The sequence below is a fragment of the Acartia tonsa genome, chromosome 3 (genome assembly GCF_053477335.1).
Source record: "Acartia tonsa isolate MP-2025a chromosome 3, ASM5347733v1, whole genome shotgun sequence".
Lineage (NCBI taxonomy): Eukaryota > Metazoa > Arthropoda > Copepoda > Calanoida > Acartiidae > Acartia > Acartia tonsa.
Genome location: NC_137262.1, coordinates 29,900,460 through 29,927,780, shown reverse-complemented (window position 1 = coordinate 29,927,780; position 27,321 = coordinate 29,900,460).

Here is a 27,321-nt window from a genome sequence, read left to right as displayed (position 1 = left end):
TTGCCCAGAACGATAAGACCCATTATTTTACTTATTAAAAATAAATTCATTTTTTTCATTTCATGTTGCTATTTACCTTATATTGATGTATTTAATTTCTAATCATAAAAAAGAAAATTTAAATTTATAATATGATAAATTTAAGAAAACTATGTTTTAAAAGAATTCGATTGTGGCGACATTTTGTGTGTTCAAATATTAAACTAAAATTGTAATCATCATGATTAACCCTTTGGTGATGGTAATGTAAAGAAAAAAATATAATTTAAAAAAATCTTTTAAAAATCATTTCAATTATTAAATATTTACTTTCTTTTAGATAGTAATGCCGGGTGAGGAAAATAGATTTATTGAGAAATAGATATGCATATAGAAAACTAGCCAATAGGGAGATAATTATATCGAGCCAACTCTAGTATATTATATATGCAAGTTAAGTTTAAATAGATGAATTTTAAAAATTTAATTAGATAATTTTAGATTAGTTTAGATGAGCTTGCTTGATGAGTTTTTAAAGTGCCAGGTTGATCACAAATATATTATTACTTTAAGTCAGGGGAGGTTTGATTTTAAAAAATGTACAAGGGTTCTTACAATCGATAATAAAAATTTATACAACAATATTTATTTCCTTTGTCCTACAATTAATGAGTTTTATATTTTGTTTTGAGTTAAAATTATTTTCAAATATTATGAAATCAAGTGTAACCAATTCTATTTCTAGTAAGGTACACGAAATGATTATTTAGATTTGGATTAAGGCATTAAACAAGTTGATATGATTCATATTTTTATCCTATGTAAAGTAGTAAGGTTTTTGGTTAAAGCTTAAGATTTCGATAACTACTGAACTAATTGAGTAATCAATTTAAGGAAAGCCTCTTATATATCCCGGGATGGTTTAAGGCTATTTTATTTTCAGATAAAAGTCTTTTGATGGTAATAAGCTATTTTTATGCTCTTCCCTACCCCATCGAATAGGGTGCCTCTAGAAGCTAGGGCACAGTAGCTAGTTTATCATAAAAAAATTATATTGATTAAAATTCTCAAATGAAAGAAAGTCTTATTTTAATAATGAATAGTATAATTATTGAAAGATAATAGTACTCTCCAAATACATTGTAATCCACTCAAGTATCTAACTGATTAATTATAAAATTTTCCAATAAAAATGGAATGTATTGACAATGATACAGGGACTACTGCTGAGATTTTTGTAATGAATCAGAGAAAAACTATGAATAATTCAGCACGCTCCACCAGGGGGGGTTGATTAAAGGCTCTACACAGGTCATAATACCCCCCCCCCCTCCATCTTCCAAAAGCAAGGACGATTATGAATTATGGTTATAAGTAGCGCAGAAATTAAAAGCGAACAAAATATCTAACAATTGAAGAGTGAATTCAATTTTAGTAAAAATTATCAATAAATCACTGAATATGACATTTGGTATATCCTATTATATTAAGTAGAAAAGCTTAAGATTTCGATAACTACTAAACTGAATCAGTTATCTTTTTAGGGAGGCTTTATATAGGTTCCTGAATGGTTTTAGACTATATTTGGCCACTTTCTTATCGTGTAGCCACTTATTTTGATGTAGAAAAGTTTTTTGTTTCAATTCTAAGAATCCTTAAATGAAAAAATATAGTCCTTTTTTGCAAAACTGTCAGATGTACTGACCTTTCCTAGTGATAGCGTAGCTACGCTACTAATATACCTTATTACATGATTAATTTATAGTTTAGTTCATAGGTAGAATAATAAGAACACTTGGAAAATTATTTCTACCCCCTTCCTTATCCTTTTTGTTGTTATTATACCTTAATACTTTATTATCGTCATACATTACAGCTAAAAATTATAAATTTAAGGACAATAGTAAAATAGTTATTTAACAAATAGTATTTATAGACAGTTCTCCGAGGATATTAAAATGAAAATCTATAAGCTTAAAACCAGTTTTGTAAGCCCTAAGGGGGTCCTCATCCAGCAGATATTTTTCGGTTTGAAAGCCATACTGGAAACTTTTTTCTCGTATTCATTCGAATCCGTGGATAGGAACCGGTTCTCATCCATACCAAAAAACCATGTCTAGCATCGTATTGTATCCAGCTTTCTACGAATATAGAAATGTACAATCATAAGATTAAAACCAGTTTTTTTAGCCGTTGCCTTCGACAACTCGGGGCTAAAAAAACTAGTTTTAATCTCATAATTGTACTTTCTATATCCGCGGAAAGCCGTTTATAATACGATGCGAGAAATAACTATTATGTATTTTAGTAGTAAAGTTACTCTGCAATCTGTCTCTGTCTATAGTTCCGTTCATATTGCTTGTTTATACCGAAATCTATCTAAAAAAATATGTAATATTTATTCACTATTATTGTATTATAGTTTACCTATCTTTTTAAAGTTAGTTTGCTTGTCGATGCTGATTATAAAAAAAAGTATGCAATGTTTGGACACCTTTAAATTCCTGACAGAGATGATCCCTGGGACCCTGCCCCTTCCTGTATTGGGGGAGGGAGAGTACAACCCCTTAAATAAAAAGTCAGGATATTTGGGTACCCCCTACTGACACTTGGATTGCAATTTTAACCCTCTCCTGCCAAATAATTATTTTATAAGTTTTATACTTGAGCCATCAAGACATAATTTCATTTTAATTTTCCATCAACAAAATCAGAAATTAAAGTTTTTATATTAATGAACAGTAAAATATAATACAGCATTTGTTTAAAAACCCTATGGATAATTTATTTGGGAAATTGTCTGTAATACGATGATATACACAATTTTTCAGTATGGCTTAAAACCGATTCTAATCCAGCGTATATGAACGGTTTTTAAGCTATACTAGAAGCATGATTACCTATTCGTCTACGAGGGGTTAAATAAAGATAATATAAAGGCAGATGGTTATAATCAACTTTTCTAATTTCTTTTTTAATTTATGTAACAATTTACAACTTTTATATTCTCTCTATTGGTAGCACAACACGTTATCTAACAAGAACAATACATTCCCAGGATATTAAATTATGCAAATCTAATAATAATTGCTAAATATGATCGGTTATTAATTCTGACCATACATTTGCCTTGAAATCACTTATAAATCTAACAAACGAAAAAGGTGGTTTATTAGCAGTAACAGATAAATTTTATATATTTTCTTTGCAATCCCGAATGTTTGATATAAACCTAATTTGCATCTGTATTAATGTATAAGCAGAACTAATTGACTGATAGATTAACAAAGTGTAGAGTAGAAACGACCAAAAAATAATATTTTGAGTAAAGCTTGGATAGTAGCAATCGATATATTATTACTTGGATGTTGCACCAGATTTTCATTTACTCTGAAAAAGTTATATTCACAACTGGCTAAAATAACGATTACCCCCGTCCACCCCCTTTACCTCAACCCCCTCCTCTACTACTGGATGAACAGACTGACCAATAACTGAGGTCCATGTTAGCCACCTGAATTAACGACAAATTTTCCCCTGACAATATATCCACCTATATTTTATATCCATTGTTAATACATAATAGTAGCGCGGGTGTTATAATTAGTTTCCTTTATTATTTTTTTACAAAGCTTCTTGTTTTTAGAAATTAGAACTAGCCGTTAGTAATTGTAGGAAAATAGAATATAATTTATACCTACCAAGACGTTTTTTAAAAGGTATATGCTTTAAAGTAGTGGGGCTTCTCTATAAATAAAGTGTGCCAGTTCGTCATCACATATCTCTAATGAAAACTTATATTTTTGACATACCTAAATATCTATTATTTTGAAAAAATATATTGCATTTGTTGATAAAACTTTGATTTTATGATTTTTGAATAGATTTGCCAAACCCCGCTGGATTTATTACCTGAATTCTAGTTCTAAGTTTACTGTTTTTTTAGTAGGTCGAAATAAAATTTGTCATCATATTTAATTAAATCCACTAAAATATATTTAATTTACTTCATTACATGTCATCCGATCAGCACGTAGAGCATGTAGCATGGAATCATAAATCCTGATGTACTGTGTGAATATGTTAGCGTGTTATGAAAATATGCTAAATGTCCTAAAAATCCTGTTTTTTATATTTCCATACGGCCCTCTCAGCAAAAAAAGCATTTTGCATAAAACAATTTTACACTGCTTTAATGGTTCTAAATAATAACTATGTTTCTATAGGGTCAAGTTAAATTTTTTCTTAACATTTTTTCTCTTGGTGTTGCAACAAAACGACAAAAAAGAAAACAATTACAGATTTAGAATCACCACTGCTCTACAACTATGTATATCATCAATATGACCGTCCGTTTTTAATTTCCAATTAGAGTAAGTTACTTTTCAATGATTTAGAATTTACTGACAATTTATAAACTTTAGTTTAGCTAAATTTACAAGTTTTTTAAATCAAAAATGTTGTTTTTAATTGCATTTGTTATTCACATGCACTAACACATATAGTATTATGTGACCAAAAAAGCGTCCCTGTAAATGGACACACAGAAAACTGTCCCGAATTTGTATTAATTTTGAGGAACAAGACTCCAGTGACGTCATATTTTTCTTTCCCGAAAAAGGGAAGGGGGGAAGAAAATCTCTTCAAAAGAGATGGGGAAAACCCCCTTTTCTCCCATCTCTTTTTTCTTCCCCCCTTCCCTTTTTTCTTTCCCCCTTTCCTTTTTCAGGAAAGAAAAATATGACGTAACTGGAGTCTTGTTCCTCAAAATTAATACAAATTCGGGACAGTTTTCTGTGTGTCCTGTAAATGTCAACCATGACCACGTTTTAACATGTCAATCTGTAAGAAATTGTCATCTACTTGATAAAATCTATTTTTTTTATACTTAAATTGAAAATTTTATTTGAAAAAAATCATGTGATTTATGATTTGTTGACATAAATGTATGTCAACATTATATTGCTAAGTTCAACATGTCCAAGAATATGGGAGAAAGAATTAAAAATGGTCATATTGTGGAGAGGGTAGAATTATGAACAATTATACGCTTATTTCTCTCTCTCTGGCATGTCGAGTGTGTAAAACAATTTTTCTGATGGTTTTTCATCATAATTTGCCGTGCAATATATTTTTTTTCATTTAATGTTTTTTCCTTGGCCCACAAGAAAATATCTAAAGTCAAAAATATTTTTTAGTGGAGGAATAGTTATTTCTCGCATCGTATTATAAACAGCTTTCCGCGGATATAAAACGTAAAAATATAAGATTAAAACCATTTTTTAGCCCCGAGATGCCGGAGGCACGGGCTAAAAAAACTGGTTTTAATCTTATGATTGTACATTTTATATTCGTAGAAAACTGGATACATATATTACGATGCTAGACATAATTTTTTCGTATTTATGAGAACCGGTTCTAATCCACCGGTTTCGAATGAATACGAGAAATTTTTTTCCAAGATTTTGTTTCTTTAAAAAGTTAAAATCATTTCCTGGACCTAAGAATCTTCAGTGGAAATGAGAACCCTACCGGTCCAGCGGTTAACAAAACCTAAAAATGCAGACAGACAAACAGATTGACATCATAGTAATTTTTTTATAAAGATATTGAACATTAAGCTCTAGGTGCAAATATGTTAGAAATTTTGATATCTAATACAGATGAGGTGCAAAAGAGGGAATATGAAAGATAAGGAATGATGGGTTAAATGTCATATGTACATAAAAAAATGTTACTTTAGATCCCTTGCAAAATTGCAAACTTTTTCAAACTGTGATTATACAAAACAGCGAAATTAAGTCGTTTAAATTTATTGTCTACAATCTACACAAGCTTAATGATTCTAAAATTCAAGAAGAAACTTATTTATCATGAAAGTATTTGTTCAAAAAGCTATGTTATTACATGACTTATTTTAAATCCTTGTATGAAAGAAACAGGATCTGTGTCTGTCTGCACCGAAGGATCTTGCTAACCGCTAACCCCCCCTTGTTTCAAAGAAAATTCTTTTAAAACTAGTATATTCTAGGTATATCTAAGTAAAATTTTAGGCCTTATCGTTCATTTTAATAATTTTTTTCAGATGGTAATTTTTGCTGTAAAAAAAAACAATTATTAGTCGTAAAGTAAAAGCATAATTTTATTGAAAGGTAAGCTAAGAAAATTACTAGAGAGAAGGATGGAGCTAGGGTCAACATATTAGAATTAGTTATTATAGACTAATAATAATAATAATAATAATTCTATTGAAAGTTAAGCTAAGAAAATTACTAGAGAAAGAAGGATGGAGCTAGGGTCAACATATTAGAATTAGTTATTTTAGACCAATAATAATAATAATAATAATTCTATTGAAAGTATAGCTAAGAAAATTACTAGAGAGAGAAGGCTGGAGCTAGGGTCAACATATTAGAATTAGTTATTTTAGACTAATAATAATAATAATAATAATAATTCTATTGAAAGTATAGCTAAGAAAATTACTAGAGAAAGAAGGATGGAGCTAGGGTCAACATATTAGAATTAGTTATTTTAGACCAATAATAATAATAATTCTATTGAAAGTATAGCTAAGAAAATTACTAGAGAGAGAAGGATGGAGCTAGGGTCAACATATTAGAATTAGTTATTATAGACTAATAATAATAATAATAATAATAATTCTATTGAAAGTTAAGCTAAGAAAATTACTAGAGAAAGAAGGATGGAGCTAGGGTCAACATATTAGAATTAGTTATTTTAGACCAATAATAATAATAATAATAATTCTATTGAAAGTATAGCTAAGAAAATTACTAGAGAGAGAAGGATGGAGCTAGGGTCAACATATTAGAATTAGTTATTTTAAACCAATAATAATAATAATAATAATTCTATTGAAAGGTAAGCTAAGAAAATTACTAGAGAAAGAAGGATGGAGCTAGGGTCAACATATTAGAATTATTTATCATAGACCAATTGAAAATGAAGTTAAATCAAAAAATAAATTTGTGAAAGTCATTTATTTATTATTTTCTCTTTGGGTATTTTTAAACAAGTATTCGTTTAAAAGTTTGTATTTAAGAGATTGTTTACTCTAGGGAATGTCTCTTACTTTTGCAAAGTATCAAAAAGTTCTAAGTTAACTCTCATACGGGACTGCAATACATCATTCAACACACTAGGATAGGTACAGTGATTCTGAATTAATTATAGGAATGTGAGGGAGAAAGGGCTGTGGTTTTAATTCATATCCCTCAATAAAATAGAAAATAGAGAAATAAATCAGAGTTTCATAAAAACGTCACATACATCTGATTAATACCTCTGAATCTTCCTTGTTAAATCCTGTGCACGCCACTGCCTATATTTTCATATTGAATATCCGTGTCGCTGTACCACTGAGGTAAAATGTTTGGGTCCTGGTGGGTCAAACCTGTCTCCTATTCAGATTCTGGGAAATTTGAGAGGAGGCAGCAAAAATTTTGTTCCCATCTTCTTTTCACAGACATTCTTCTTCTAAAATATTCATCTTTACACACACACACACATAAGTACACTTTGATAGAAGAGTAAATGGGTCCTAGTTTTTCAACGAAACATATCACCAAACGAACTAAATTATGAAGAAGTAATATATCATTTCATGGGGGGGGGGGGGTCAAAATAATTTAAGGGTCTATATAAAGTGTGTTGAATAAGATGTTTAGGGGTAGACAATAGAGAAAGACGAAAGGACATACAAGCTACTTTTTTGTATACTAGGGCCTATGCATCTAGAGACCTTTATGGTCACTTAAGGGAGGAGTACTGATTTCGACAACCCGTCATATTTATTTTTTTGAGTGGGTGTAAATTTTTCCAGAGGCGATTTCTATTGGGAAACCTGCCCAATATAGTTTTACACCTTCCCAGGACCCATGAGAAGCAATATTGTAAAGGGAAACCATATCGGTTCAGTGTTTAACCTCCATTTTTTTTCTTTAGATATATTTTTTACAGCAGCAAAAATTTACTTACCATGTCTTCAATACAGCTGTGAATCATCTTTTATTCCTCCCTCATACAATATTTTTGCATATAAAAATATTACCTATGCAATTTTAGATTTTTTTTGTAAATTTTATTTACTTTTACATCAAACAAGAATTCTTCAACTATTTAAATAAAATTCTCTATACTATAATCTTTGACCTTATTCAATTTTGTTCCAAATTAATTTTGAAAAATGTTGAGGTAAAAAGAGTCTACAGTCAAAATGGATATATTATTACCTGGATCTTACACCACATTTATGTTTTCTAAAAAAGTGAAACTTGCAGCAGGCTAAAATAATGACTCCCCCCTTCCAATTCCTTTACTATGTTAGCAACCTAATTTGACGACAATTTTCCCCCTGTCATAATATCCACATATATTCTACATCCATTACGTTCAATTATCAATAATTGATTTAGATTTTCCCTACAAATTTGATAATCACGCAACAAATAAAATGGTTTTAACCATATTTGCTAGTACAAAAATCAATAAACTTAAGTTATACTTATCTAGCAAATAGGTAAGTAAACTCACACAGATTATTTTTAAAAAGCGCTATTTTTCTATTAAATATTTTTAAAAAATTAAAACGAAGTACCTGTTAGGCACTAATAACCCTTATTTTTCAGAAAAGACGGGGTATTTTTTTCCAATACCCAAAATAACCTAACCTAACCTGACCTAAAAAAATCAACAAAAACTACCAAAGACGGGGGGGGGGGGGGGAGATTAACAATGCTCAACAAGGTACTTTGCGTGAAAGCTCCCCAAATTGTATAAATATTTTTAGAGATTCTTGCCTGATAATTAAAATTCACAGATTTTTGTAAAATAATAAAATTATTTTCAATGAATTTAAAAATCATTAATCTAAAACCTTAAAAATAACTGTATTTTAATTTAATGATTAAGTCTGTATAACATACATAACATAATTTGGATATTTATTAAACTAGTCCCCAAAATTTTATAATAACGTTTTCTTATTCGTTGGCTTTACAACTATGGGGACTATTATTGAATTTTGATTGGTTAGTTCACTAAAGTGAGTTTCTTAACGTTTTAACTACTAATTGTAATTTACATAAAGTGTAATTTTGTGTATCATTATTGGAGATGTAATAAATATATAAGTCATTGTCTTATCCCTCTAGATCCCTAATATCATACATATTTCATGATTTAGGCTAAATCTAAAGTCTAGATTATGTCTTGAAAAACAAGGATGATAGCTTCCATTAAAGTAAAACACATTTTTAATATAGATAATAAGAGATATAAGTTTTCCGGAATTTTAATGTAGGGAGTAGATTTGAAATCTGCATCAAATTTTAAGGATTTTTTATAAAATTCGTTTTTTGTAAAATTCTTTATCTAAAAGCGAAAATACATTTTAAGTTAATTAATTTTGACCAATAGGATAGGTGGATTTTAAACTACCTGCGCTCTAATTGGTTGAATGATGTACGACATCCAATCAGAGCGCAGATTTTTTAAATCCACCAATCACAGATGCCAAAATTAATTAACTTAATTTGTATTTCCGCTTTTAGATAAAGAATTATACAAAAAACGAATTTTATAAAAAATCCTTAAAATTTGATGCAGATTTCAAATCTACTCCCTACATTAAAATTCCGGAAAACTTATATCTCTTAATAGATAACCAAAACATAACTAGTTAGATAAATTACACACCAACATTATTTCTTTTATTTAAGAGTTGCTACCCTCCCCCCCCCCTGCTGACAGACTAACGTACATATTCTAATTATAGGAAAGCATCGCTTTTAAAAAATGGATGACTTTACATATTGTACACATTTTAATATAAAAACCTATCAAGTGTTCATACAAGAAAAGGAAACACTGACTCATATGTTTACCTATGCTAAAAAAATTAAAGGATAATTAAAAGATTTGGTTTAATAAAAGGGCATCTATCATTGTTGATTTATTTACTTAGATATAATTTCTTTTAGAAACATTTTAATCTGTTTTGTTGGGACAACTTAATGGCCAAGACACAAATACAAATAATAATTATTATTCATTGCTTCAACGTTTCATGTTGGATAAAAAGTAGATAAAGAGCATGCCAGCCTCTTTTTGTAACACTTTTTGACCAACACCCTGCCCACTTTTTTCTTGTATGCGTAACAACTTCACAAAAGTGGTATGTTCTTCTGTCCTTCAGCCTGTCCCAAGAAAACATCGTCCAAGTTAAGCAGTCTTATCTAAAGAATCTCTCTTTTTCTTTCTATTGTTCTCTTTCACTTGCTTATTCACAAACACGCTTGCAGAAGAAGTACACTGTAAATGATACAATAACATATTTAATATTTTCAGTATTGATTGGAAACCGATTATTATCCGCTAGATTAAAATCGGTTCTTAGCCTTGCTAAAAAACCATGTATAGCATCGTATAACAGACAATTTACCACGAATATTAAAATAGAAATCATAGAATTGATACCAGTTTTGTTAGCCTGGCCTTCAAACCCTCGGTTCTAACAAAACTGATTGAAATCTATTGACTTTACATTTTAATATCCGCAAAAAACTGTCCATAATAAGATGCGATAGATTACTATCAGCATATTTTTGCTGTGCTATTTATTGACAAAATTGTCCTTGTTTGGGCCAATGCATGATCTTTTTCTAGCCTTAACTTTTTTTGGACATTAAATTTGTTTCAGGAATGAAATTTTTCTATTTTCTGTTTGAGTAAACATGAAATATTTTTATCTTTTTCTTATTTCTGCTTTCTAAATACAAATTGGTATTATACAAATTTGGAATGGATAAAAACTATGGACATTCTGACGGCGACGCTTTCTAAAAACTGGGGTCTAGCTGTTTTTTTTGTAGTTTTTTTTTATTGGTTTATTTAGACAAATAAATAATGAAAATGAACTATGAATCGATTAAATAAATATAAGAATACAAACCTTTTGAACATAACATAAAGTTAGACCCAGGTGGTCCTTTGTATACGTGGATCCTTTTTTTAGTATACATTTTTGTTTACGATAGTATATATGGCCTTACTCTAAAATTGTATCAATTTTGTTATACTATAGTATAGAAAATTTGTTGATTCTACGAAAGTACACCATCGTTATGCAATAATTCTTACGAGAGTACGAGAAATTTTGTTAGTACTAGAGACATATATTATATACGAAAACCATTTTTCGGCCGTGATCCAGTGGGTTAGAAAATTAGTACGAGGCTGTAAAAATTAATACGAATAAAAATTAGTACGAAGCGCAAAAAATGTATACGAAAAATTAGAAGAAAAAAAATTTAGGACCCCTTGCAAATTTCGTACGACGTTTCAAAAATTGGTACGAAGCAAAGCAAAAGTAAGCCCAAATTATTTACATTTCTATCCAAAAGTACAATTTTGTAATTTTTATGTGATGCCATCCAGAATTATATTTCTTAAAAAAATATTATTGAGTTAAGGGATATATTTCCATGTGTTTAATTCTGTTTTATCAAGAGTACTTGGAATATTCTCATCCATTGCTTCCTAATTGGAAGTAGGGTGAAGTATTTCATTCTTGAACTCTATCATGGCTTGACTTAACTCCCAGATTTTATTAACTTGCCTCTATAGTTCAAATTTTGTGATTATTGAAATTAAAATATTCCAAAATATTGAAAAAAAACAATTAAAAGGGAAACAAATTTAAGATTTACTTCTTGCATTTTAAAAAACATATATTTACATATATTAAGAACCCCCAAAAAACTAAGTTTTTCTAAAAAGAAAGAGACATTTAGCGGCGAAAATTTTAACTATATAAGGTAGAAAATTGTTAAAATGTGCATTGGAAAAGGAATAATAGCCAGCTCGCCACAATTTTATACACAGGGAGGGAGGGGACATTGGGCTGTCTTTTACACTAGTCCCCAAAGTCTTAGTATTGTTTGTTTGCTTAACAACTTTGGGTACTTTTATTGAATTTTCATTGGATGTTTCACAACTTGAATATCATTTATTTGATAGTTTGTTCTTCCAGTAGGAGGGGAGGGGTGGGGTAAAGTGGGTGGATAAGAGCGTTTGTTCTTTTAGCCAGCTACAAGTTTCACTTTATTAAAGTACATGATAATCTGGCGTGAAATCCATTTAATAATAATCCATTATATAATACTAGCGGCTACGCCCCTAGCATCTTGTGGCTCTGTATTTAAAGGGGAGAGAAAAAGCCTAAAAACCTTCCCAAGACTTAAAATAGAATAGCCTAAAACCAATCCACAACTTAAAATAAAATAGCCTAAAACTATCACAAGACAAATATTGGGCTTACCTGAAATAGAAAGCCTAATCAGTTCAGTAGTTATTGAGATCTTAAGCTTCAGAACATAAAGCCTTACTACTTTATATAATAGAATTCTTCTTTTATATTTCTCTATTTATATCTTTTTTAAAAGCGAAGCTTTTCTATAATTAGTGTCAGTCCATACATCCGTCCTTACGTAACGGATAGCTTTTTTACGTTAATTTAGGAAAGTTATAATAGTCCTATTGATTTTAAACTTTTCAAGATGATACCTGCAACAGTAAGGTACGATTTAGAAAGTGTAGCAACTCTATAATCGTAACCAGAATGTCCGTATGTCCATTTTAAACATTGTGATTTTAAACTTTTTTAACAACAAATATTTATGTGATATAATCATCCAATAGATCTGATTTTTGGAGTACTGATTCCTATAACAATAAAGTACCAAGATTTCAAGCAAAGCAATTCTGTCATCAAGTCCTAAAAATGCCAGTATGTCCTTAAACAGAATTCTGTATTTTAAGAAGTTTTGCAACAAATATACATATAATTTTTTTAAAAATTTTATATTTCTATTTTGTAAATAAAGTTCTGACACTGTATAATTGTTACTGTTCATCTGTCCTACCGTTTCAGAGCTTAGCTTTTATGGCTGTTGTCATCCTTGATATTGTTCACTTGCAGCTGCCCCCCTTTTAGTGTAATAAGGAGACAGAAAAATAGCCTCTACCATCTAGGGGCTTAAATCTTAAAATAATATAGCATAAAACCATCATAGGACCTATGTGAACCTTCCCTTAAAAGGAGAATTCAATCAATTCAGTAGTCTATGACAGTAGCTTTAGACAAAAAAATCGTTACTACTTTATATAATAAGATTAAGAGGCTTTCCAGGTTGTTATTAGTATAGGTAGAATTTTTTTGTATTATGAAAATTATACAAAACATAAATAAGTACTATTGTATTATTTTTTTTGTAATTTTGTACAGTCCATTTTCGTACTTAGAAAAAACCTAGAAACAAAATTAAAAATTGTAGAGTTAGACAATATTTTTCTTCAAAAAAAAAGTTTTTTCTAAAAAGTGAAAGACACCTAGCAGCAAAAATTTGAACTATATCAGGTAGAATTTTTTTTGTATTATGAAAATTATACAAAATATACAAAAGTACTATTGTATTATTTTTTTTGTATTTTTGTACTATCCCTTAATCTTTTTCTTGTACATGTTGTATCAATTTTGTCTACAATAGTAAAATTTTTAGTAAAATATTTAATTTTTGTATATGTTGTACACTTTTTCAATTCAAGTCCCAAAATTTTTACTTAAAAAAATTTGTACCTAAAGAAATATTAAAATTGTAAAATTAAACAATTTTTTTGTCAAATTCTAAATTTTTTTTTATATTCAAAAAATGTTTTTAAAAATATTTCTTAAGTCCTCAGTTTTTGAACTTATCAAAATTTATGTTATTGTGTGTTTTTGGTTGTCCAATTGTATACATTTTTAAAATTTTGTTAGAGTAAAAAAATTGGAACTTAGAAAATATTTTTAAAATATACTATCATACAAAAAAAATTATACAATAAATACTATGTTCATTTCTAGGCAAAGTCCTAAAATTTGGACTTAGCCAAATTTCCAAAACTTAGTACTATTGTATAAAAAAATAAATACAATAAGCATGAAACAAAAAACTCTTTTAAATCCACAAATTATAACCTAATTATTTTTGTTACTTCAGTATACATATTGAAATTTTCAGTAAAGTAAAAAATGTTTGTACTCTGCCAAATTTTTGAAATAAATACTATTTTACAAAAAATGAATACAAGATATACAATCAGGAAAATGGTATTAGTACGAAAATAGAAAAAAAGTGTACAACATATACAAAAAAAAATATACTAATTAATAACAAAAAAACAGAAAAGTACTATTGTATACAAAATTGATACAACATGTACAAGGGGACTTTGCCAAAAAAAATTTACTGTACAAAATTTTAAAAAAATTTATACAATAGTACTTTTGTATGTTTTGTATAATTTTTATAATACAAAAAAAAAATTCTACCTATACTAAGAACAACCTGGGGAGTTACATATATTAAAATTTAAATATAATTCACTAAGCCCAACAATTACCGCTCTAATTGGCCCATTTTTTCAGCCAGAATTTTTTTTGTATAATATACAAAACTAAGGGAGAAAAAATGTTGGGCCCCGCCCTAAAAATGGTTGTTAATTGGATTTATGACACCTTCGGTATGAAAAATGAGTTAGACTTTCAGACAAGGAAGGGAGAAAAGTTTTTAAAACAAGTATTACTTCATTCAAAGGTGGTGTTTTGGTGTTTATCAACCCCCTGGCAATATCATGGGATGGGGGAATACAACTTCCAAGGAGTACACCGACTACACCCATCTAGGCGTTCTAGGTAAGGGTCTATAAATCCTATTTTGTAGTCTATTTTCAGTTTACACCCCCCTAAAGCTCACACCCCTTAACACCCTCTGGATTTTGGTTTCAAAGAGTGTCAATAGGTGGTGTAAAAATTTTCGGGAATACTTAGCGCATCCACTGAAAAAATCCTGTGGACGCAACTGACAACATGAATTATTTTTAAAATCAATAAAAAATGCCATAGTTATGAATTGTTTTTCTAAATAGGAAGTTAGAAATATAAAATACAAAAATTAACAATTTTTATTTTATTAGTAAAAAGCAAAATAGTTCTTTATCTGGTGCAATATCGTGCTTACTGCAACTTTTCAATAGTGCCATTGGACAAAGTAACCAGTGTAAAAGCTATGCCCTAGTTAAAAGATACATGTAACAAATACATGTTTTAACAAAACTCAGCACAGATGTTTAAACCTCCTAGTTATTATTCTGTGAATTATTCAATATGTTCAAATAAAAAAGTAACAAGAACACTTATATCCTTAGGTAGCACAGAAATAACATATTTTTAGAGTTATTTGATGGACGGGTGCATTGTAATTAACCCAAAACCGCCACAGGGATTTTCCAAATGAACAACTTTACCCAGTTGGTAAACAAAATAGGATAAAACCATTCCGGAAGGTATGTCAAGTGTCCCTAAAATTAAGAACTTTAACAATTAAGTGGTTAGCTACATCTTAACGGACAGACAAAACAACTAGTACTGTATAATAGATATTACATTTTTTATTAAGTAAGAGATTCAGAGTTATTTTACGTAGCCGCCTGTTACGGAATCAACGAACATACCCTTCTAGGGAATAGCTGTCTAACTTAAAAGAAAATCAACAAAAACTTTTGAATAAAGTTAAACAAATACAAAATGTTTTGCTTATGATTGATTTTATATTTTGTTATTATATATTATTAGTAGCGGAGCTACTTCATAACGATGGTATGTATCCGTTCTAGAACAAATACTGAAATACATATTCTAGTAAAGATTCGAAAAAGATAAATATCGGTTGATTTAGAACCGATTCTTAGCCATGCTTAAAAATCATGTATAACATCGTATTGTAGACAATATTCCACTAATGTTAAAATAAAAATCATAAATTTTTATATCAGTTTTGTTATCTCGAGGGGTTTTAATCTTATGATTTTTCATTTTGATACCCGTGGAAAGCTGTATATAATACGATGCGATAAATAACTATTATTGGTACGCAATACACATTTGAATTTAGATTTCCTTGTTATTATTATTATTATTGATATTATTATATGTTGAGTAGGTAACCAATCAAATTTTGATTGCTAGTGCAGATGCTTTGCTTAATTTATCAAATAGTTTTATATAAAAACTTATTTAGAGTTATAAAAGCGAAGCTATTATACACATATCTTTTGTTGTTTAACACGTCTGGCTGATTTCTTTCCAAGCAAAGGCAAAATAGAATAGTTCTATTAGTTTGAAGTATTTTAAGAGCTTCATTTTTATGAATATTTTCATCATTGCTTAATATTTTGGATAGTTTTATGGAAAAATAAAAATAATAAAGGATAAATATTTAAAAGTTTATATAAAGAAAATATTACAAAGAGAGTGAGGGAACACTGCAATGAAAATTATACTGGTACCCAAATTTTTATAATTGCGTTATCTTGTTTGTTGTTACAAGAACTTTTTTTTAAATTGTGCTTGGTTGCTTCAAAACTAGCATTGTCCTCATAAATGTATCGTCAATTGTCTTATCCCTTAAGACCCCCTGATATTACAAGACTCTAAACATTAAAATCGCTGAATATTTGTTCGTAGCTGCAAAAATTATTGAAATTAAACCTGGAAGGTGAGAATTTCAGTTGATTTTAATAAATTTTCAGGCAAAATAGAAAGAATAGTAGGCAAAAACCTAAAAGACGCACCACCACAAAGGGGTATGGAAAGGTCTCCCTTTTAATTAAACCAATTCCTGAGTCAATCAAATTGATTGACATCTATACAATGGGGGCAAAAGTCAATGGGGGGTTTGGGGGATTTTTTTTGTAGGGAAGGGTGGGTGGGGAAGGAGTAAGGGTCAAGTCTGGTCATTTTGAAACAATTGTTATTACAATTTTGATAATTTTATTGGTGTTTCAACAATTGAGCAAATATTGCACAAAATATAGAATAATAGTTAATTGGCAGCTTTCCGAGAATAACAAAATGAAAATAATGAGATTAAAACTAGTGTTGTTAACTCGAGGGGTTGAAGCCCTGGTCTAACAAATCTGGTATTAATTTTGCGACTATTTTTATCCCTAATACGATGCTATACAAGATTTTTCAGTATAAATGAGAACCGGTTTTAATTCAGCAGTTTCGGCTTCGGTTTCGAATCCATACTGGAAAACATGTTATTGACTTTTTATATGTATTTGCAAATATACTATCATTATAGCTAACTCGTCCAGTTCCAGTCTGCCTGTCGGTCAAATTATATAATTAATATTTATTTTTTAAATTATAATTTGTTGTTCTATAGAAGTACTAGAGGAAAATAGGAAAAATATATACAAGGGAAGGGGATAAATGGGGGAATTCTTTGTCTATTATGAAATTACAGATTATCAAAGGTTTCCATCAAAAAAATCATAATTTCAGATAATTTGAGCTTGTGTAAAACAATACAAGTTATTTAGGAGACAATAAAATCATGATTACAGCATAGTTTGACTAGGTAGGGAATCGAACTTATTATCTTACAACGTGGGTTGCTAGATATTTGTTATGCCTTATTGTTTTCTTTATCTTGTTATATTGACTTAATTGTCATTAGGAAATAGAATAATATTAAAATTAACTATTAAATAGTGTTATAATAATAAATTAAGAAAAAAAACTAATTTAAATTAAAAAATTGGGTATCATTCATTACATTATATAACAATCCTCGATGGCATAATTTGTAAAAAAAAAACAGAGTTCTGTAGCTCTAGTCTGCTGCTAGATTTTTGAAAAATTTCAGGCCGTCTGGTTCTTATCGGTATTTAGAATATCCAAACGGTTGCTCATTCATGGATAATATTACCGGCAGCCGCAGTAACTAAGCATTTGTATCAACTAGAAGAGAAGAAAATTGCAATCGATAAAGACTATTAAAGCAGCTAGCCGTCACTGTAACATATACAAATCAACCAGCCGCTATCGAGCTTTATATATACAAAACAGCCAATCGTGATTGTAATAGATACACAGCCTCTAGCGGCCATTGTCATAAATACACATCTCACGCTATTTATAGATACGTAGCAAGCAGTAAGCCTCAATGGTAAAGGCTAAACAGCTGCCAACTGCCATTTTGAGAAATACAAATAAGAATAAGATCATATGAAAGATACACATCAGCCAGCCAAGACTAAAATATATACACAGCATACAGCCGGTCGCGGCGAAAATATTTCAAATGTAAGATTACATAAATTTTTTATAGAACAAAGCAGCCAGCCGCCATTGTAAGAGATTCACAACATATAGCCGGTCGCGGCGAAAATATTTTAAAATGCTGAAATTATTACGTAATTTTTAGTTGTGTAAGATCAGACAGGCTATTATGAGCTAACCAGGGAGGGAAGGGACAATGGGCTGTTTATTCATTACACTAGTCCAAAAGTTTTTTTTAATGACGTTTTTTTTTTAACTTAATAAATTTGGGGATTTCCATTGTATTTTGTTTGGTTGGTTCATCAAGTTAAGAGCCCAACCACTAATTGTAATCTACAAAAGGAGTAATTTTGTGTATTAATATTTGGGATGTACATCAATTTATTTACATTGTCTTATCTCTTTATATCCCTGAAGGCTAACACTATTTAAACATAATTACAAATTTGCCACGGTCTTTATATCTAAGTAAACATAGAAAGTTTCCACACATTTCTAAAGTATGGAACACAAAGAAAGAAAATACTAATTTTTGGAGTTTTCTCTTAAAGTTACTTGTAGAGAACCCCCCCCCCCCATTCTTTTTGATATAAAAATTGAAAGAAGCGATATCTTTTTTTATTACTTTATATCAAACTAGCGGCTACGCCCCTAGAGGCCTCTAGGGGCAACTGCGGAGGGGGGATTCGAAAAAAAAATTCTCCCCCCCCCTAATTTTTAATTTTATTTTAAAAAATTCTTTTTTTTTGGGGGGGGGGATTTTTCTTTTTGGGGGGGTGTTGGGGGTGTCCCAACCCCCAAGAAAATAGTTATAAACCTTCCCGGGAACTATGAGAAGCTACCCTGTTAAGAAAAAACCCGATCGGTTTAGCGGTTAGCGGTTAGCCCAAAAGTAAAGGACTCCGCAGGGTTAGGATCCCCTTCAGGGGTTAAGCAATCAAAAATAGTAACCCGCTATTATTTAATTTTATCTTGCAAATAAAAATAGGGTAATCAGTAATAACACCAATCTTCAAGGATAAGTATTTGATAATCTATCATTTTCTTTTTTGCTTTAATCTGACAGTATCGAAAAATCAAGATGTAAGCCTTTTTTATCTTCGATTGTCATATCCATTTATGGTTTACCCCTAACCATTAGTGTCATTACCATACTTGAGTTTATAAGGTTTGGTGATTTTTAAAGTAGTAAGGTTTTTTTTCATTCTGTTAAGATCTTGCTAATACGTTTTCGATTAAGTTCTCCATTTTAGGTAAGCTTCATGCAGATCTCGGGTTAGTTTGAAGCTGTTTTGTTTCAAACTTAAGGTCTTAATTAGGTTTTAGGCTTTCTTGCCTTTAGATAAAAAGAAAAAAGAGCTCCTAGAGACTAGGGGCGAAGCTACGGTCAAATCTAAAAACACTTGATTTTATTATCTATAACTATTACTGCAGTTTTACCCATAAACTGTATCAAAGATATATATAAGATGTTTGCGAGGTCTTAACCAAAAAAATTAAAAATCATCATTTACAGAAAAATTTTTAGCAAACAGTTCTTATATGTAAGGCACTAAAAAGTATGTTAGAACTTAAATATTTAATATTAGGGTACGGTACACATTTTTCTAAATAATTAAAGGAGTTTTTGTCTAGTTAACACAGTTAGATTTAGGGATGGATTGCTGTGAAATGGAAGTGCCAATATAATATTGAATTTTTAATCTTATTTCAATAGAAAGTTTTCTGTTAAAAGATATAAATATTTTGTCGACTGTCCATCTTGTAGGATTACCCGGCCATCTAATTTTTTTTGTAAAATTTATGTTAAACAAACATTTCAGTAGATGACATTCTTTGCATGGTCGATTTCTCTTGAGAGAATTTTTACTACACTCAAAAAGAAACCTTCCCGGGACAATTTTAGTCCATCGGTTATAGAGATTTGGAAAACACCATCCTTCCTTTTTGAGAATAAGCATAAAAATACAATTTTGACGTTTACTCTCCTAATTCATAGTAATCCATTGGTGTATCTAACTGTAACATGGATTGAGTGAGGGTGTCTGTAATTATAACGTCCAGATTTTAATTTTCTCAGCCCCCTTTTTAGCTAAATTTTTAACAGGTTTTGTCTTACATATAACACACAGAAAAAGTTAGTTAAAATTAGTCAAATTTAGGTGGCAAAAAAATACAAAAAGATGGTAAATTTCATCTAATTTTCTGATGGAAAAAATATACTATATGCTAGAATACATTTTATTAAAATGGCCCCTGCAATTAAAATCACCCTTTTTACATCGCAAGAGCGTACCGTTACATAGTAAAGAAGCACATATCTAAAGGATCTTTCGTGTATATGAAACTAGAGTTGGCTCGATATAATTATCTCCCTATTGGCTAGTTTTCTATATGCATATCTATTTCTCAATAAATCTATTTTCCTCACCCGGCATTACTATCTAAAAGAAAGTAAATATTTAATAATCTAAATGACTTTAAAAAGATTTTTTAAATTATATTTTTTTCTTTACATTACCATCACCAAAGGGTTAATAATGATGATTACAATTTTAGTTTAATATTTGAACACACAAAGTGTCGCCACAATCAAATTCTTTTAAAACAGAGTTTTCTTAAATTTATTATATTATAAATTTAAATTTTCTTTTTTATGATTAGAAATTAAATACATTGATATAAGGTAAATAGCAACATGAAATTAAAAAAAAGAATTTATTTTTAATAAAGTAAAATAATGGGTCTTATCGTTCTGGGCAGTGAGAGTTTATTATGGATTATTGGAGCGCTATGAGTTTTAAACAAATATTCCTTGGAAAACTTGAGCTCGTTTATAGACATTTATTTCCTATATAGATCTGACATGGATCTTGAAGCAATTAAGCAGGCCGTTTTGTACATGTTAAAAATTGGAAGATTTCATTAAATAAAAGTTATCGTAAATATACTTAGTAAATGAGTCTTCCCTGTAATATGCAATTATTAAGAAATTCTCTGACTTTCTTTCACATTCTTTCCTTCGATATCCCCTTTCAATGGATATAGAATACGTGGATATATAAACAATGGAAAATCTGTCGTCAATTTAGGTTGCTAAAATGGACCTTATTTATAGGTCAGTTCGTTCATGCAGCAGAGGGGAAGGGGATGCGGTAAAGGGGTTATTATTATTATTTTATCCAGCGAGTATCTCTTAATTAGAGTAAATGAAAATCTGGAGCAACATCCAAGTAATAATAAATCGATTCCTCTTTCTCTTAGCCCTCCATCAATCCCATCTCTCTTTCTTTTAAAAATTATTTTTCCTCTCCCATCTTCTAGTTATCTCTATGCAATTCTAAATAATTTTGAGATGTTTCAATTGAGATGTTTGAAAATTTTCTAAGAAAAGTATTAACTCGCTCTAAAGTTCAACGCCCTGTTCTACTTAAATAATAAACATCCATATTACTTATTAATGATGGAATATAAGTTAAAATTGTATTTAATTTATAATCTTTATTAGATGTATATTTGAAAAACTTTGCATAATTCAAATAAACATTGAGGCTAAGTTTTGAAACGATCAGACAACTCCATCATGCCTAGATACTGACAAGATTTTAGATATCAAAAAAAGATAACTTCTTTTTCAATGACTTCTAAAAATCTTAAGTTTGAATTGAATAAAGGTGACTACAAGAATATAGAGTGTCCCTTACAGATCGGGGGGGGGGGGGGCTCAAAGAGCCCACCCCCCCCCTCTAGTTTTTTCAATCTCATTTTTTTTGTAGGTAAGATGGAGAGCTGTCACTTCATGACTTTTTAGGTTTAGTAATTATACGTCGGCAAGAGTTGATTTTATTAGGATATCTGGTCTGTGTCGGTCGTGGTGTCCGGTCAAAGTCGGTTGGGTAGCAAAAAATATTCTAAATAAATCTTAATTTCTACATTATGACTTTTGTGTATAAGGTAGAAACCTAAAATTTTTTTGGTGAATACTTAGATATCAATGACCTTCTGAGAAAAGTGGTGTTATGACCGTTTGACCGCTCCCTGACCGACTTTATGACCGATTTTTTCCGGCTTTTACTACAGACATATATCATGAATATCGTGGCTTCTATTACAGCTAGAGACCTATAATTTTTTTTGGTAAATCCTTGAGCAATAATAAACAGATAAAAATATTAATTTGTGCCGCCAACCGCCGTTTTACTGCCGTAACCGCCGAAAATGGCGGTTTCCGTTATTTGCCGTTTTTCGGCGATGATCAGAAAAAGTAATTTTTTGTTATGAAAAATAAAAGTTCGTCCTAAAATTTTGTCATCTTAGCTGCAAAATTGGCCGCTCTACAGCTGTTTTAAAATTTAGCGGCTGGCCGCTAAAAAGCGGCTAAGGAGCGGTCTGACTGCTATGACTAGAAAAAGTAATTTTCTCTAAAAATACACATGAACCACCAGAAAAAAATTTTACGTCTTTATCTGTACCAGGAGCCGAGATAGAGGGGGGGGCTCTTTGAGCCGCCCCCCCCCCCCCCCCGATCTATTAAGGTGGGAATTGGGGCCCGATCTGTAAGGGTTAATTAAAGTGCATTTATGGATTGCAGTTACTTTATAATCAAGGAATGTAAGTTTATGTCGGTCACAAGGTCATAGATAGTTATGATACAAATTTACTTTGCTCTTATAACCTATTTTTATAATTATTTGTGATAGCTTTATACTAATGCACTGCTATTAGATAAAACTATCAAAGCAAAAAAATATTCAGTTTAAAAATACACAATTAAAAAAAGTAATGCATAAAGACAGAATCATGATTCGCACAAGTGCCACATATTGGACTAACTGTAGTAGGATAGCCTGATATCTAGTTGCCGAAAGTGTACGCAGTTTCCTGGGTGTTTCCTCATCCTCGCTCAATATTTACTACTAGCTACAAATCTTCAAACTTCCCTTAAAAAAATCAAAATTTGAATGTGTAAACGATTTATACAATATACATTATAAATTTGAATTTTTTAAATTTTGATTTTTTTTTTTTGAAGTTTGAAGCTTTTTTAGCTAGTAGTAAATATTGAGCTAGGATGAGGAAACACCCAGGAAACTGCGTACACTTTCGGCAACTAGATATCAGGCTATCTGTAGTAGAATGTCCTACAATACAGCAGATCGGGGAACATTCTTTGATATCTCAGTATAGTTGAAATGACAGAAACTATATAGGATCTTGGACAAATTAGCCTCGGACAAAATAGCCTCTAGGACAAAATAGCCTTAAGTACAAAATAGCTTCACGACAAAATAGCCTAGGAGATATTTGACATTTTTTAGGTTAGGTTAGGTTATATGGCTTTGGGCCGAGTGCCCGCGGCTAGGCAGGTCAGGGGGCCGAACACTGCGGCGATGATCATTAATAACAGTTCGGGCTATTTTCCTTGAGTAAATGTTGTGAGGCTATTTTGTCCTAGAGGATATTTTTTTCGAGGCTGTTTTGTCCAAGATCCACTTCATGTATTTATACATAATATATAACGTGTATGTTTAAAGTTGGATTTGAATTGTTTTGAAAAGATTTGTCTTAATTTATGTTTTTAACAAATCTTAACTATAACCTTAGTTAGACGATATGTTGGTTCAATAAAACATATTTACTGTAATGTCCAACACGTTAAATATTGTATGTTCTATTTAACAATAAAACAAGAACGAATCTTTAGTGTGCAGTGTATCAATGGTCACCATAGATTCAAAACAAAACTCCCACAGACTAAAACAATTAATGCTTAACTCAAAGATAAAACTGCCATAAAAAGTAGAGCCCAAAAAGTACATAATTAAAGGGACAATAAAGACGTATTTCAAACTTTTATAAGGATAAGGTATATATCAACAAGTGTACAATTATAAGCCTTAAAGCATTGTCACTTACATTATTAAAATTAAATGAGGAGGCATGCTAACAGATATTTGTGCAACTGACATTGCTAATCATATAGAAGCCACACTATCTACTAAATTTCGGAACTATATTAAGCAACAAAACTTACATTTTTAGGATGTAATGAATTATAGAGAAGCTATGCTCACAAATATTTGGACTATGCAAAGTCTCACACCAATACAAAATTTGTAATTGGTATCTATTATAAATGTATATAAACCCATAAATTCATAGTTAGTGTACCTTTTAATAAATCATATTAAAACAAAAAAATATATTTTTAGGATTTATTGAGTTATAGAGAAGCTACGCTTCCAAATATTTGGACTATGCTAAGCATCACGACAGTGCAACTAACATTTTTTTGGATCATAAGGAAGTTTTAGAAGTTTCCTGGGACAGTTTACTTAAAAGTTATAAATCCTTATTTAAAGTAACAGGATCTCTAATTTAATTTTAAGTAGTGTAACTACTCTGTAACTATAGTATCTTTGTGTCCGTTAAAAAAGTAAATTTAACAGAATTTAAGTCAATTTTGCCTTTAATGGTCTTTGGAATTAATAAAGGTGAACGGGATAATAATACGAAATAAATTGTTTAAATGGACATAGGTCTTTCTGGTAATGATCGAAGAGTTACAAAGCTTTTCAAAGTGGACCAAAATTGAAAATAATATAAAGACTGACCGACCCTTTAATGTAAAAAATATTCTAAAAAGGGGTGGAAATTAAGGTACTTTTCTTAGTGATGGGAAAATGACAAGTACCGAATTACTGCGTCCCTGCCCTAATAAAAAAACTGTACATACTCACGGTTTATAATGTCAAATTCGTGCTGAATTTTGTCAGCTTTTTTTTGCAATACCAAAAAGTGCTTTGGTCAGGTGCGTTGACAGAGACATGACACTTGAAAACTATTTTATTTATAAAAACTATATAAATATCAATAAATCTCAATTATATATCCTTAATACTAAACAATTTTTAGAGCAAACTTATGGCTCTGTTTATATTGTCTTTATAAGCGCAAAGCAACGTGAGTTACATGTAACATTGTCAATTTAAAGTTAAATGAGGAAATTTTTTTTAAATATATGATTTTATTAATCCAATTATATACATATAAAGATCTCTAAAATGCTGGTAAAATTGGCTGTACTTTTTTGTGCAAACTTCATAAATATCTTTGTGTGATTTTAGGCTTTTTTTTCCTGACCCCATTAGGGGCGAAAATTTCAAATTGATTTCGGCAGTGGTTTCCAAAACCAATATTAAAAAAAGATTAAAATTTTCTATTGCATTTAAGAATAGTATTTAGTGTTAATAGCAAATATATAATAAATATATGCACTTACAAGGTCATTAAGTCCCATAAATAGCGCATCTATATCAGCCAATAACAAAAAAGTAAAACCAAATCCTAAAATGTCTTTATTCGAAGAGGTGATAATGATATAAAATAGCCTAAATCATCCTGAGATCTGTTTGAAGACTCCCTAAAATGAAGAACAGACAATAAACTATTACTACTTTATAATAAAAGTTATGTAAAATAATCGAAATCTATAAGAAAAAAAATATTAATGGTTAAGCGTAGCTTTTTGCACTGACGGTTAAATGGGCGTTCGAACATACATTACCTAGTTAAAGAGTAGATGCATATTAAGACTAAAAATTTATTTGTAGCAACCAAACACAGAGAGAGCGATTTTTGTGTTTAGAAAATTAGTTTTCTTTGTTGATACTTTTCAGTATTCAGGGTGTAAATTGAATACTTTTAAGCTTCTCAGATATTTTGATACGGTTTTAGTAAGATTTTAAAGGGAAATTAGGCTTTTCTAAGATTTACCATAGAAATGGGAAAAAAGACATTTTGTAAAACATTGATTATCATGATAAATAAAAGACGTTAAAATTACAATTCTTGTTATCGACCTATGCTTTTAGTCTTAATCCCAACAGGTACACTCCTAGCATTTAGGAGCTATGTGTTCGAAGGAGTAAGGAAAGTAGGAAAATAGCCTAAAACCAAACTTTAATATAAGAATTAAATAGCCTATTACAATCCAGGGACCTATGGCGAACTCAATCGGCTGAGTAGCTGTCGAAATCTAAAGCTACAGACAAGAATACCTAACTTCTTTATATAATAGGATAGGAACTGGAATTATTAACAAAACTTTCTACTTTCAAATTCTAAAACATGAAAGCACTTGTGATCTAGAGTAGTTCACAGTAAAATGTTCGGGGTAATAAATATATGCTAAAATCTATTAACTTTAAAAGCTGCTGCTGCCAAACGGCTGAACTTACCGTACATGTTACTCCGTTAAGAGCCAATAAGATGGTCAATAGATAATCTAGAAGGAATAGTCAAGATCAATTGGTGCACAGTGAGAGCTAACCTTCAGAAAAAAAACTCGTAAATAAGTTTTTTTTTTATAAACCTTTTTATATTCTTAAATTCATTAGTGTCCTTTTCTTTAATATTTTTCTGTGCATATGCCTTTAGAAATTATTTTAAGCTGTTATAGATTTTCTTCGGAAAGTACTTTTAGATTATATTAATGGCTCCACCCATAGCCTTAAAAAGCTTTGCTTTGACAGGCCGCCCAACCATGCAAGAAAACTCTTATAAGACTACCTATTTATCTTACTGTTAAATGACTAATTGTTGTTTAGACCAGGTCTCGATGTCAGCCGCTTAGCTGTCATTACATACCTGCAGCTTAAATTAAGCGGCTTTAGTAATCGATATATTATTATTTGGATGTTGCACTATATTTTCATGTACTCTAATAAATTGATACGCATAGCTGGTTAAAATTAGAATACCCACCATCCACCAAACCCATCCCCTCCCACTGGATGAACGAACTGAACAATAAATTAGTTCCATATAAGCACCCAAATTTGACGACAAATTTTCCCCTATCAATATGTCCATGTATTCTATGTATATATAATATATATCCATTACTTTGGCTCTCTTACTTGCTTTAACTAAATATATTGTTGGCTTGTTGTCCATGCCCTCCTTTGTTCATACCAGAATATCATCTTAAAAATCAAAATTCCTGTAGAGCAAAAACTATATTGATATTTATTTACACTTCAATTAAGATATTACAATATATGAATGTTAAATTTAAAATTCTTGAATCATAAACTTTTTATTTTCATACAAATATTTGAACAGAATTACATTAGCTTTTGGTGGGC